Source organism: Contarinia nasturtii, unplaced genomic scaffold (genome assembly GCF_009176525.2).
Source record: "Contarinia nasturtii isolate CC-2019 unplaced genomic scaffold, AAFC_CNas_1.1 Cnas_scaffold_2806, whole genome shotgun sequence".
Taxonomy (NCBI): Eukaryota; Metazoa; Arthropoda; class Insecta; order Diptera; family Cecidomyiidae; genus Contarinia; species Contarinia nasturtii.
The window spans coordinates 1,827,469-1,842,618 of NW_022200123.1; the positions used below are offsets into that span (position 1 = coordinate 1,827,469).

The 15,150-nt window shown below is 31.9% G+C and overlaps 1 long non-coding RNA gene across 1 annotated transcript; it reads left to right on the plus strand.

The window, feature by feature from the left end:
* Positions 1–12,067: 12,067 nt before the first annotated feature.
* On the plus strand, positions 12,068–12,689 carry LOC116349133. Its single transcript, XR_004201883.1, has 2 exons — positions 12,068–12,203; positions 12,404–12,689. It is a non-coding gene; the product is annotated as an uncharacterized LOC116349133 (long non-coding RNA).
* Positions 12,690–15,150: the final 2,461 nt, after the last annotated feature.

Sequence of the window (15,150 nt, forward strand, 5' to 3'; positions counted from 1 at the left end):
GCGACCGATAAAAATTTCTTGAAAAGTGGACTTTTTTGACACGTCGTGTTTTTCGTTTGCTTTGCTGTTGTGTGCAAAATTCTGCACATGAGATTTATGGCTGTATTTAACCGACATTTCATCAATTCGTTAAAAATGGTTTTTGAAGAAACGATGTTGTGCAGAAACTTAAAAAAAAACTTAAATCACTAATCACATACACACAACATGTCACACACAGATGAGTCGCTGCTGATGCCAGTCTTCCGTTTTCCAATGGATTATTGCGTTCTATCAAAATCGGTTCGCCCTCTCTTTTTTTCCTGTCTCGTTGACTCTTTGAATGTGTATCAACTACAAATTGCCACTCAAAATTCTCGACATTTCGATAGCAGTGCATGAAAGAATAAAAAATTGACTGTTATCAGCACTAATAAACGATTCTGCATTTAGTTTTGCTATGCAAACCACTTAAAAGCTACATCAATATATAATGAAGCAATCAATCACATCCAAACCATTTTCGTTTGCATTTCGTGTGTATGTCAATTAACGAACTGAGTTTGACGCACGCCATTTTGGAAGGCGAAACAAAAAACGATGATAATTTATCTCGACAGTTTTGATGCATGACATTCGTATCCAATTCGAAATGACGACTGCCATGCGGAACAACTGCAAATTAAATGGCGAATATGCTCGAAACAATCAAATCAATTGATTGACAAACACGGAAGCTTTGTGGAAATACTTATTTCGCACATTTTGAAGCAATAAAAAAATTTGAGCAACTTACATTCATCACACCATATTTTTACTTTTCTTCTACACACACATCTACTTCGAAACTTGTGTATTGTGATCATTTTTTTTCGACCAATGTTTAATTAACCTCATTTTCATCTTACGCTTTTGACTATTCATGGTGACTTATCAAAAGCTTTTGTTTGCTCACATTTCTCACAGAATTTGTCCTTCCATTTATTAAAAAATTGAATGAATGTACAACAAAAGCGTATACAATACTAGACACACGCAAACAATTTAAAAAAACAATTTTTTCTGTTGTTAAATCGACTTCATTCAAAAGTACATTGAACGCAACTGATCAAACTGATATGTGTGCTTCTGTGCAAATTGTAGTTTATGTTTTCGATATTAAATGTTTTATGAGCATTTCAGCATATATTTTATAATAAGACCCTGTTTGACAATGAAAACTTTCGATGAAAGCACCAGCAAGAGTGAAATATGTTTTGTTGATTATCTGCTTGTTCTCTCTCTCTCGCTTTCTCTTCTTAAAATTTTAAATTGGTAAAGTTTTTTTCTTCAAATATGTGTACGTTTTTGGAAAAAGTTTGTGAGCCGATTGTTTGCGCGTGGTAACAGGTGAAACGTATACGCATGTATAACAATGTCATTATTGTTCCACAAGAGTTTGATATCGAAAAATAAATATCGGCACAAAGAGAAGAATTTAATTTGCAACAACGACATTATCATCATCATCTATGTGCTTTGTATACCATTTGTTTGGTTCGAAACAAATCTAAATTATTTGTCCAGACTATTTGGGAATAAAAGTTTTGAATATTTGCCATATTCAAAGTTGACACAGTTTGTTTTGTTTTTCTAATTAGAAAAGAACGTATTCGTGTATGGTATGTACGCGGCCAAATAACAATAATAATAATAAGTTTGGCAACAATTTAATTACATGTATATTGTGTACATATGCATATTTCTTTGAATCGAATTGTAAAATTTCCAATTAATTTTGTTATTGCAGACAGAATATTTTCATGTTATCTAACCATTTATTTGTTGTACTCAATCAGTATTAATGAAGGAATGTTGGTGTTTTCATTCTAATTCGAAGATTAATGCGTATTTCCTCTCTTCATTGTTTGTGTAACTGTGGAAACATCATTTAAATTCGACAAAGTAACAAACAAACTGAGCTGGCGTTAAATTTGCAAACACAAATTACATTTACATTATTTTATGGGCAAATGAACTTCAAAGTGCGTATACGAATTGTCTATTTAATAATGAATTATTCGCGAATATTTGTGACAATAAGTGGAAATGTAAAGCTGTTTTGTCGAGAACAATGCACAAATATTTTATTGTTTGTTTGTTGTTAATTAGAGACCGCAATCTTATGTAAATTCCCGTCAAAACTTTGGCGATTGCTATAAAAGATGGATTCAAGCTATTGATTTTCATTAGTAAGCATTTAACAATTTCTTGTGAAGTTTCGGCGAACAAAGTTTTGTGTGTGTGAGAAAATTTTCAAAATGAAATTGTTTATCGTGTGTTTTTTAACAGCTTTAATGGCTTATGCCAGTGCAGCACCAACTCCTGATGGTCCAGTGAGCAACGGCATTGGATCAATATTTAGTTTGATGGGCAACCTTCCATTCATGGGAATGATTCCAGGCATGAAACAAGGCATGAAAATGACTGAAGATATGTCTAAACAATTTGCGGCTCCGGTGGATGGTTTGATGAATATGATACCTGGCGTAAACCAAATTTCGAATATGGGCAGAAGTATGACCAACGGATTGAGCAACATGGGCCAGAACAACCAGAACAACCCGAATCCTATGGGTTTGCTCCAAAGTTACTTGCAAAGTATGGGACAACAAGGAATGCAAGGTATGCAAGGTTTGCAAAACATGGGACAACAAGGCCTACAAGGTATGCAAAATATGGCACAACAAGCACAACCCCAAGCTCAAGGAGCCGCGCAATCTGGCATGCAACAATAAGAAGTACATAAGTCTATTCAATTTGAAATATCTAATGTAATCTTTAGTCAGTGTTATGATGAACTAGTTTAGAACGTGATTTTTAAAACAAAATAAATATGATCAGTTTTCTTATGAGAAACAGCGTTTCTTTATAGATTTTTATTTCAGTTTGAAGCACCAAAATTGACAACGTCATGTGGGCAACAAAATGCTTTTGTTTTAAACAGAGTTAGAATCCATATTTATGCTTGAATTCGGCCAACTGTTGTTCTACATTTTTCAATTAAAGCAATGGCTTTATTTATCATTGTACCATTGTATTCTGGATATTTTGTGTGATTTTTATGAATTCAGGTAAATGAAAATATGTTTTCAATGGACAAAGCAACATTCATCTATTTATTCAAAAAGATTTCTAAAACACATGCGAATGAGATGGAAACAATAGAACACACTCATTCAACAGATATATGATACAAATAATTGAAACAATAAACTATTTTTTAGTTTTCTCCAACAATTTTTGTGTTAATTTCTATTGGTATCGAAATTTCAAAATCATTTTAACACTAGAAATTCTCAAAATTATTAAATTGGTTTATTCAATTCATTTTAATCCTCTAGTGCATAGCCTTGCCTTTAGGCAGGGTGTATAAATTATTGTCTAAAATATATAATTAAAAACAAATGATTTTATTTATGAATTAAAATATATTCAGCAGGGTTCAGGCTTTCATTTGCCGGTCATTTGACAACTGAAAATAAAGCGGTTGTTTAATTATATTATTATGTACGCGAAAACAGAAATTTGACAACCAAAATTATCTCTCTATTCGTTTATAGCAATTTTATAGCAGTTTAAACAATGGATTCGATTGTTCTCCAATTTTGTCAATAGCATTTTTTGAGTAAACTAAGAAAATTTTTGAATTTCGATTATTTTTTTAAGTTTAAATTATAATCAATAATCAATATGCTTTCAAAATAAAAAAAAGATAATTAAATGATGATTTCTCTAATCAAATATTCACACTGTCACTTATACATTACTATTATTGAATAGATATTTTTTAGCTTCATGAATTTATGTTTATCATAACAGATTTCTATGGTTGATTATTTATTTGAATTAATGGATTTGTTTTGTCATTACTGTCAACAAAGTTCGAACAAAACATTTTATATTCACATAATATTGTATCAAAAATGGATGACTTTTTTCACGCAAAATCCAATGTTACATTCAAAATTTAATTCGTACATTTGGAATGACGTCCGCATCGAAAAACTCGCCATTTAAATTTTATTAATTAGTGTAGTTAGTGTGATTAAATTTTAATGAACTGCCAACAATAATTTATGCAATGACACAAGTTAAGTTGCCACTTTGGTTTCATTTCATGCAACATTTTATTGCATAATATCGAATTAATTTCCATCCCTATTTTTAAATAGTTGAAAAGCTGTCCAAATTAAAAAACCATATATTCAAAATATCATCGCAATGCAGTAAATTTCATGTAACGGTACAATTGTTGGATGTTTTCGGTTTTGAATTTTGTGTGAGCCGTAACGACGTGACATCAAAAAGTCAATGATGCAAGTAAAAAAAAATCTTTTGTAAATGACAATCAATTTTAAAGAATTACTTTCCAGTTGATCGGATTCGATTGTGATAAGTAAATCTTTTCGTTTCAAAGTGATAATAATAATTGATGAATTATTGCCAAAAACTGCACGCAAAGGACTTGATGCAAAAGAGTATACAACTAATTTGATATTTTTCCAACAGATGGCGACACTGACAAATGTCAGTTTTAATAACTTAACAAATAACTAATATTTAGTATTTAATAAAATTTATTATATACAGTAGATTGCCAAATGTCGACACACGACCAAATGTCGGAATACCGAGAGGTGAATTGAAATTAAAAATTGAAAATTCATTTGAATTGCATTTTTAAAAGTAAATTATGAAAGATCAATATCAAATCTCTTTATTATAATCCAAATTTTAATCAAAAATCTATTATTGCTTTCACAAATTACGTTCAAAAAAAATTCGGCATTTTTATCACTTTTTCACGTCAAAAGTTAAACTATGTCATTTTGAGACAAGCCGGTAAAATGCGTTTTTTTATATGAAAAAATAACTAGTTTGGAAAAAAAATTATATCGGCGAATTGTAGATAATTTAATTTAATTATTGAACAGAAATTTTGAAAATATAAAGAAAAACAATTATATTTATTTTTCATTTTTCACTGTAATATTATTCCGGAATAAATCGTCCAATTGCCGACACATAAAGCACCGAAGTTTCAAGTGAAACACTTTGGATTTGACAGATGTGACAGTTAAAGTCGTATTTGGATCATTGTGAAATTCAAACCAAAAATATTCTAGATCAGTGAACTAACGTAATATTTTTAAATATTTTTGCCACTTTACTATAGAAAAATAAGTAAAATAAAATATGGAGCAAAAATATATCAATCTAATAATTTTAACTCCAATATTTTGTATTGTTTACCTCAATGTAAATAGTTCGTTCATGGGCTGTCAAAACTTAAAGTTTACAAGTTTCGTAGTGAAAATGCATGAAATATGTCGAGATTAGGGAGCCGAGAATTGGACGACGAATATCCGACATTTGGAATTTTCGATGTTATGACGAAAGAATGGAAAAAAATAATACATTTTTGGAAATTACTATCTTTTGAGAAACGTGAAATGAAGCACAATTAAATTCTGTATCGAATTGTGTATAAAGTGATATTTTTTCATGAAACCAAAAATGTTAAATATTAAATTGAAGTTGAAAATTCAAACAAATAGTCCGACATTTGGGCGAGTGTCCATAATTGTAAAACCAAAAAGATTAACATAAAAAAGTTCCCACTTAAAACATTAAAACAATACTTAAAGTAATTTGATTGAATTCATTTTATTAGTTGTCATGGACATGTGCAAAATAGAATTATCAATTCAACACAAACAATACATATACACAAACATGACATCGTATAAGCCATAACAACAGAGCACAATATGCTGTCTAGAAATACTAATACATGCGCGCACTACTCAGCTTCGTCTTTGCTTGTTGTTTCAAGCGTGCATGTGATGCTTGTGTGAATGTTCTTAAAAAATGCTATCGATGTTTTTTATTCTGATGATTTTTTTTAATACTTATTTTTCTATCAAACCACTTTTTGTTTCGAATGTATACTATATTTTGATAAATGAAACATTTTTAGAAAGAAAAAAAAATACAAAAATAAAGAGAAAATATTCATCTTCAGCGGTATCATTTATATGTCATTATAGCGTGTTATTCAATAAGAAACTCGTTGGCTTGATCAGCTGACGCGCAGAATTTTATCGTACGAATCGTACGTGTTCCAGAGTTCGAAACCATAGAAGATAAATATTTTTTTTTAATTCTACTGTAAAGTATTCATTAAGTGGACGATGAATATCTTCTCTTTATTTTTGTATTTTTGTTTTTTTTTTTCTAAAAATGTTTCATTTATCAAAATATAGGATATATTCGAAGCAAAAAGTGGTTTGATGGGAAAATAAGTATTGAAAAAAATCATCCGAATAAAAAAACTTCATATTGTAATTTTTTCATCGATAGCATTTTTTAAGAACATTCAAATGAAAAAAATACATTTAAATAATACAAATTAACGGTAGAAGGGCATTTTATCTGCAGCCGAAATGGTATTCATGGAAAAATAGTATTTTACTCGCAAACAAAATGTGTTGCGAGTAAAATAGCATGTTAACATTTGAGAAAAAATGTTCATGTTAAAATGACATTTTGCTTTTCAAAAGCAAAAAGGAAAGGAAATGAATGAAAAATGTGGGTCCATTCTATTGGAATTCACAAATATTTAAAAAATAAGAATTCAAAATTAGATTCTTATTCCAAATATATATATATAAAAAAACAATCAAAATATTAGAACAATACTTAACATAGTTTTTTTGAATTCATTTTATTTGTTGTCATCGACTTCACGACGCAAAACACGGCAAAACAAACAATACATTCATACAAGCATCACATGCACGCTTGAAGCAACAAGCAAAGACGAAGCTGAGTAGTGCGCGCATGTATTAGTATTTCTAGACAGCATATTGTGCTCTGTTGTTATGGCTTATACGATGTCATGTGTGTGTATATGTATTGTTTGTGTTGAATTGACAATTCTATTTTGCACATGTCCATGACAACTAATAAAATGATTTCAATCAAATTATTTTAAATATTGTCTTAATAATTTATCCGAAGAATTTTTTTTTAAATATTCGGGATTAAAATTGAATCTTCTTGCATTTTTTTTAAATAAAAAATGTACAATACGTTTTTCGAACGATCTCATGAGTTTAGAGTTGTTGGTATCGCCATCTATTGAATGGTAATAAAATTAATTGTATACTCTTCATACGAAGAACACGCAACAAATCCTTTGGCACATTGACAACGAATCGCCCCCAAAAAAAATCAATTCCAATGAAATGTCTATCGAACGTAATATATACAAAGAAAATGTTATAATGAAATGCATCAAAGGCAAACACTGCAAGTAAACATTCGCATTACTCATGCTCGATGCACTCAGCCATCTTACGAGCATTTCTACTTAGCTGACGTAAAAGTTTGTAAGCTCCGCGTGTTCATATTTTCTTTTGTTGGCACACGTATTTATATAACAAACAAAAATATGTAATGCAAAAGTTTTGTGATTTCGATTGCGCGCGTGTATGCCTGGGAGTTAACTGCAAAATATTCGGTGATGCCGTTAATGATGTTGATGATGATGACGATGGGTAATGATGAAATGGAACATAATTTTGCACTCTTCCTTGCCTTTGAAGCAACACAAACTTCCATTTTTGGTGTGTTCACAATTTACCATCAACCAAATGGTTATTCTTAATCAATCGCGGCTGCTACTAGTGAATTTTTCGTCAAGCTGTCGTTGTTCTCTGTTGTCGCTTAATGCACTCAATGCTCTTGCTCTCCATCCCTCTCTCCCTTTCACTCACTTCAGTGATGCGTCGCTCATCGTGTACGATGCAATCAACCCTGAAGGCAGTCGAACATAAGTTTTGGCTTCAAAAATATCAAGTTTTTTCGTAAATGCGCTTTTACATCGTATTCTCTCTCTCTTCTTACTCCTCCATTTTCTATCTTCCTCTCGTTCTTTGTATTGTGTCTCTTTCTCGTTTATGGTTTTTCTTATGCACAAGAACATTTTCCCCATTCAATTTTGCAAGGAAAAAGAACGAACGAAATAAAGAATATTTTCAACTCTTGTTTCCATCACTTTATGCGCCAAATTTATCCATAAACCATAAATGGCATTTCATTTGCGTTCGTTAGCCGTGAACACAAGCACAAACAAATGAGAGAAGAAAAACGACAAAAAAAATGTCTGCAAAAGAGAAAACATAATATTCATTTTAATAAAATTATTAATAAAGAATAAAAAAAGAGTGCGGAAAGAAGCATCAAATAAGAAGATGTAAAAAAAACTTTCGTCGGATTTTATCTCATTTATTTGTGACTTTTTTTCTTCCATTCGCAATTCGAAAAAATTATCATTGTTGAAGCACCGAATAATATCGAATAAGATATAAATGTGGAAAATAAAAGTGGTTAGCTTGTACAATAAAAAGAAAACTGATCATGAAAAAAGCGACACGCAAAAAAATGCCATCAACACTGTCTGATCGAGTGAAATACGAATAATAAGCGATGAGATTAAGAGACGACGGTTATTTAACGTATTTTTTTGAAAGAAAGAAGTACTATACGGTGAAAACAGTTTTGAATTGGCAACATTCAAGGTTTATTTGCAGAGATGTGCAATTCTTTTGGCGCGCTCGCGTTAAGAATGAAAATAACAAGGAGAGAAAAATCCATTTGAATTCATGGATATTTTTCTCTTTCCATAACCACGTGCACTTCTGTATTTTTTGACCATTCTGTCATCATTTCTTTCTTCTTATTTTTGAGATTAAAAAAACACTCATAAAATGCCATGAACTTCTTGAATTTTCTCGACTCAATTTCTATGTATATTTTCACTTTTTCTGAACTCTACTACTTTGCGCGGTCATACACACAAAATTCATTTAAAATTGTACTCTATTGCTACTTTTTCCATCAATGAAAACTCTTTTCTTGTACACTTTTTTGCCTTTTGAAATCTCAACCCACAAGCGTTCTTTCGACGAATTATTTTTAGTTTTTTTTTTCGTTTGACATTTTTTCCGTTGCGCGCTTAAGAAAAAGTTATATGAGAATTTCGTAATTCGTTGACGATTTCAACGGGGGGGACAAAATGTGAAAAAGAAGAAATAGAAAATAATAAACAATTTCAATGGGCAAGTGATTGGTGGTTTCACAGAAAATTGTCGTCAGCGTATTGCATCGTTCATTAAAATGAATGTTGAAAGTTGTTGAGAGCACCTGAAGTTGTTTCACAAATTGTTTTTTTTTTCTCCCCCAAGTATTTGTTTGTACTGTAATTCTGAGATGGTTTTGATCAAGTGAAACAAATCTACGTGACTAATGCGATTATATCCAACAGAAAAGTTCAATATAAAAGCCACCAACACGAATTCGTGACGCAATGACTGTGCAGCGAACCGAGCAGAAATGACCATCCTCAATAGAATTTTGCGTTGGCCATCGGGGTAGTTGATTATGTTTGGATTTTCCATTCATCGTTAAAAACCAACACGCATTGTGAATGTAATATTGAGTCTGTTTATGGTAATGAACACGCATTGTTGATCTAGTTCAAATTCAAAACTACACGTGACGAGCAATAAGTAAGCGAATTTTGTGTGATCTCTTGAGATTTTCTTCGCTAGTATTAATCAGGTTTTGACAATGCTAGAGCTTGTCTCTTTATCATGCTCTCCAACGCAAAAGAGCAATTTTTTGATAATGAGATTACTTAAAAGTCACAGACAATCGAATAATGGTTGTTTATAAAACCGGATAATGTATTGTAGACGATGGGGTTTACAATCAATTTTCATCAATTTTATTTTCCATCATATTTTTGAAAAATTGACATGAGAAATTAAGCGTCTTAAGAACAATGAAATGTATTTATTTCGATACATTTTCCACTTGAAAATGATAACAATTTCATTGTTGATAATTTACTTGTGTTTTGCCTTTTGTATGTGTTACGGAATAATCCCTTTGAAATGTGATTTTTCGATTTTGCTTCAATGACCCGAATCATTTGTCCCGATGAAATGATTGACAACAATCATCTCGCCTACACACTCACAACCATTGTCGTTGTCGTTTCTTGTGTATTTATTTATTTGTTAAATTTAACCACTATACTTGATATTTTTCTTGGATTTTTTTGTCTTGATGGCCGTCGCCGTAGACGCAACAAAATAAGAGCACAATGTCTGCTCTGTTTTGTCTTAATTTAAGCGTCTTGTTATTGTAAGCTGTGCTTATTTTAAAAGACTATTCAATGAATGAATGAATACCTTTCTTTATTCGCCATTTCATCCATTTGATTTGATTTGTCAAACCTTTATATATGCTTCGACATTCGCCGTAAATTAATAAGGAATTGTTCATATATGTTGAGAAAGAGAGAGAGAGAGAGAGAGAGAGAGAGAGAGAGAGAGAGAAGGAGGAAGAGAGAGTTATGCCTGAAAGATGTTCGGCTATTGTTATTTACCCGGCTGTGCAATGACGTGGAATGAATCATTTTGGTAAAAAGGGCAAACCAATCTCCAAACAAAGAGCTTCAATCAAGGCAACTCAGAATGAAATATGGATATAGAAAGGGTGAGTGTAAGACGCGCAAGGAAATTCAATCGAGATTCGTCTCATGAAAAGACGCTTGATTTCGCCAGTCATTCTTATAAATTAATAACTAAAAATGTCTCCGCTTTGATAATTTTTCTTCATCCTGATCATGTTGCTAACGTTCAGCGATGCCATTTTCTTCTTTAATAAATACAAGTCAACATTTCTAATGAAGTGAATATTGGAATTGCAACGAACGTGCTCATTTTTATTTTACTTTATTGCATTTACTGGTTTTTTTCCTCATTTAATACCATACAGAAGCTTCAACTGTCGGAATGTTATTGAATCGTGCTCTCTTTCTCTCTTTATATAAATGGTGTTTTTTCAACGACGAATATAAGATCATTTTTCATCATTTTTCAATATATTATCAATGCCGTAGCAATGAAATGTAATACAGTGTGATGTTGACTTTCACGTCTAAACAATGTGTGTTGACACTAATATTCAAAAGGCCAAGGTTTCTACTCCATTTGAAATTAATATCTGTTTTGGATTTTTGGAATAAAGCTGTTTTGGAATCAAATTTGGAAAAAGAAAGAATGCATGTGAGAACATTTTCAGAATAATCAAGAGTATTCAAACGATACAATCGAATCATTGCCAATGAAAATGCGTTCGTCAACTATCTTATCTTTAAAGTGACATAATATTAAATTGATGCCATTTCTCTAGGAATGAAACGAAAAATGAGCTCATATTTATATAGATTTTGTAATGAGTATGCTATGCTATCTTTCGCTCATGTTCTCTCGCTGATACGCACACACATAAAATACAATTCATAAATTTTATCAAATAAAGGTTTATTTCGGCGTTTATATTTTACCGAAGAACACGCTTGATGAGTGGCACTCTTATGTATTTGCTAGTGTGATTACTGGTGTGTGTGTAATATTGACAACCTCTTTTTACGTCCCGATGCAATCTCTGATTCGAACTGTGCACTTATACTCAGGCAAATACACTCTAGTTAATAAGCGCTTCCAAGGTAATCTAGTAAAACATTTGGAACTTTGAAATAATTTTCCACCTAAAACAATTAACCGACATTTTTTTCAATATAAAAGACAAAATCGAAGACACAGCATTTTACGCCTACATGTGATGATATATACGAATTGTATTTTGTATGTGAATGCACAAGACTTGAACAATAATTACGTAACGAAGTATTAATTATCGTCAACATTAATATTAATTTAACGTATAATCAGCAAGCACAAATAAAGTCTATTTACATTGAGATTCGAATGAGAACGGTATGAATGGTGTACGTGTATCGTGTATAGTGGATGTTCTGACAATACGTTTTAAATAATAATTGACATTGTTGTGTTTCAACACTCGGCACCGTCATTATAAAGTTCCTGAACGTTAAAAGTGTTGATTTCATTTAAATGGAATGCGATTCATTTCCTTACACCGTTACCACAGTCATTGTTGTCGTTCTCTATCTTCTGGCTGCACTTGTCGCTCATTCGTGTTCAAAGCCGTAAAATTGTCACTGATTAAAAAAAGAAAGAAACGGAATTAATTCGTCGTTAATTAATTAAATAAAAACTCCATTTATGTGACATATTTTCTGGGTAACATATCACATTTCCGGCAAAAGCGTGTCATGCATTTCACTCAACTCCTCTGCGAATAGCTTTTAAACTTTAGCCAAATGAATTAAACGGAGCACACTTTTTTTTAAAAAGTCTCGAGATTTTTGCATTGTTGTTTTTGCAGCAAGTGCATTGTTTTTTTTTACTCTTAACAGTTTTTTTTTTTTTTTTTTTGCTAGTTTTCCATATTAGCTTAAGTGAAAAAGACGAACTAATTAAAGAGATTTCGAATGGCAGACAGCATATCAGTGGAGAATCTTGTGCACTTTATTATTAAAGTCAGCAAACAGAGCAATCAGTATAAATTACGGCAAATAAAACCGAAGATTTATTATCTACCTGCAGGGGAGACGAGAACAACGACGGACGAAAAATGTACAAGAAAGAATCGTGAGAGTGCACGTGCTGCATGAGTAAAGAATAAGAAAATGAAATCCCATGAATTATTAAAAGAAAATTTCCGCATATTTAATCTTTAACTTTGCTATTTAATTACCACATCAACGCACATTATTATTGTTATTATTTGAAAGAATATTCTTACGCTACACTTGTATCTTTTTAAGCACTACGAATGCGGTGAACGTCGAAATCGAATGCTTAAGATGTTGCGGAACCCCTTGCACCTTCGTTGCGGATCCATTGGAAGACATGGATCTTATGGTAAAGTTCACGTTAAGCTGTTAAGCATGCCAAAATCTGACATTCCGTTGCTTCTTCGAATGTGGAGCAAATACCGTTATGCATAAATAGGAAATTTACTTCGCCACTCGCATTAAAATGAACCATATGTAATTAATTGGCGAGATGTTATATTTGAGCCATGTTATATAGCTTTTGATTAACTACCATTGGTAGTAGTTTGGCAAAAAGGCTCAACTTCATATAATTCCATTCTCAGCTGTGTATTATTTGATTGAGCGTGCGTGCATGTGTTGATTTTATGGCTTTCATTTTGAGCAAACACACGGTTTACAGGTTCATGGTCGACTCCACGCATTTATCGATTGACGCTGGTCGGTGGCAATGCCAAAAGATTTTTCGTTTGACAACCAAACAATAAATAACATTTGAACATTTGTTTCTGTAACGAATATGCGTTCGCATTTTTATTTTCCATTTGCAAATGCCATACTACGGTGTGTATTTTATGGAGCTGATTGTTGTCAGACACTTGCAATACATTTGTAATGGTCAAATTGTGATTGCGAATCAACTCGGCCTCCCGTACGACTGGTCAGTGAGCAGTCAATTTATTAAGCAATGGTGCTCGGCAAATCCAGAAATACCAAAGAGAAAATAATGATACATCTTCGGGAGATTTAATAGACACAACGCATATTTTTCGCATTTGTTGTCCATATGCCGGTTTAAGAACATTCACTATTTTTTTCCATTTTTCATAAAGCACAACTTCTGCGCAACATTTTGATCCAGACGAATGACCAAATCAATTTCGTTTCATTTATCTTTTTATTCGCCGAATGCTTTTGTGCGTGCACACAATATTCCCAACATTTTGGTTTTGAACTTATTATTTTTGCCGTAATGAATTGTTTTCGGCACACACAATGATATATCAAATGGTCCTAATGCGACTATAAATACAGCATTTATATCCGCGCATTTCTGGTCGCGTTCATTGACCATTTTTCCAATTTTTTCGTTTATTATTCGATAAATTAATACAAGATCTTCCATTGGACACACCAAAGAATTTTCACGATGATTGCACAGCAAAAACAAATATTCTTTACTTATTCGTGCCAATTGATTCGGGTTTTTCTTCTTTCTTCGCAAATCGAAATGATGCTGTCGTAGTTTCAATCTCAACCTAGTACGAATTTGATGTGTCGTTCAATTAAACTGGTTTTGGTGTTGGATTTTATTTGTTCATTCGTGTGTAACTCAGTGCACGCTATTCATATGATGTGGCATGGTAAAATGTTTAACCGAACTGCTGAACATGAAATGTTGATGGAGTAATGCATCCCATTGCCCCCACTTTCAACCAGCCACTGTTAATAATCACATTAAACGAATGTCGAATAAATTAATGCGAATGATGGTCACAATATTGTATTCCGTTCCAAATGAATGAAATTGAACAGAATGATTTCTAAATATGACCTATTTAATTTGGTTTTATAAAACAAATCGAATCATTTGCGACCAATAAAATTGCACATTACATTTGGTAAAACTATTGATAATTTGATTCATTGTTAGGGGAATGGATTTTTCTGGGCATAATTTAATGAGCATTAGATTTAATCCCCTCATCGTATTGTATTGAAATCAATTTCGTCATATTTTGTTTGGCTTCGACTTTCAACTAAGCATATAAAAACGATCTGCAAACGTAATAAAACAATTTTGACAATAGGAAATAAGATAAAAGCTGATAAATATTATTTCATATTGCATTTCATATTTCCACGAAGTGAATTGAATTGATGCAATGTATTGGGAACACATTTGGACCATTATTACCACAGCAACTTTTTTTGCGGTTAAATTACGCGTTCAAATTAACGGAATTCAATGTGTAAAACATATGAAATAAAAAAGTATGCGCATTGCGTACACGAGAAAACACCTGAACAATGCATACAATATATTGCCCTTCTACGTACGGTTATCTCGAACACTCTAGCTATTTATTACAGATTTAAGTCTCCGATGTATCATAACTACATCTCTGTATTCATTTTTTTTTTTAAATATATATATACGATAGTGTGAAATTCAGACCGTATTCTATATATATAGAAAACATCGCTGAGATAATTTTGCCAAAAAATATTCACAATTTTTGAAGTTACCGAAATTCACTTCACTTTTCGGGACAATTAACTTTTTTGAAGACGACTTTTTGACGCGAACTATGTCGTTGTTGTTAGTTTATCATAGTCGGTCATTGGTT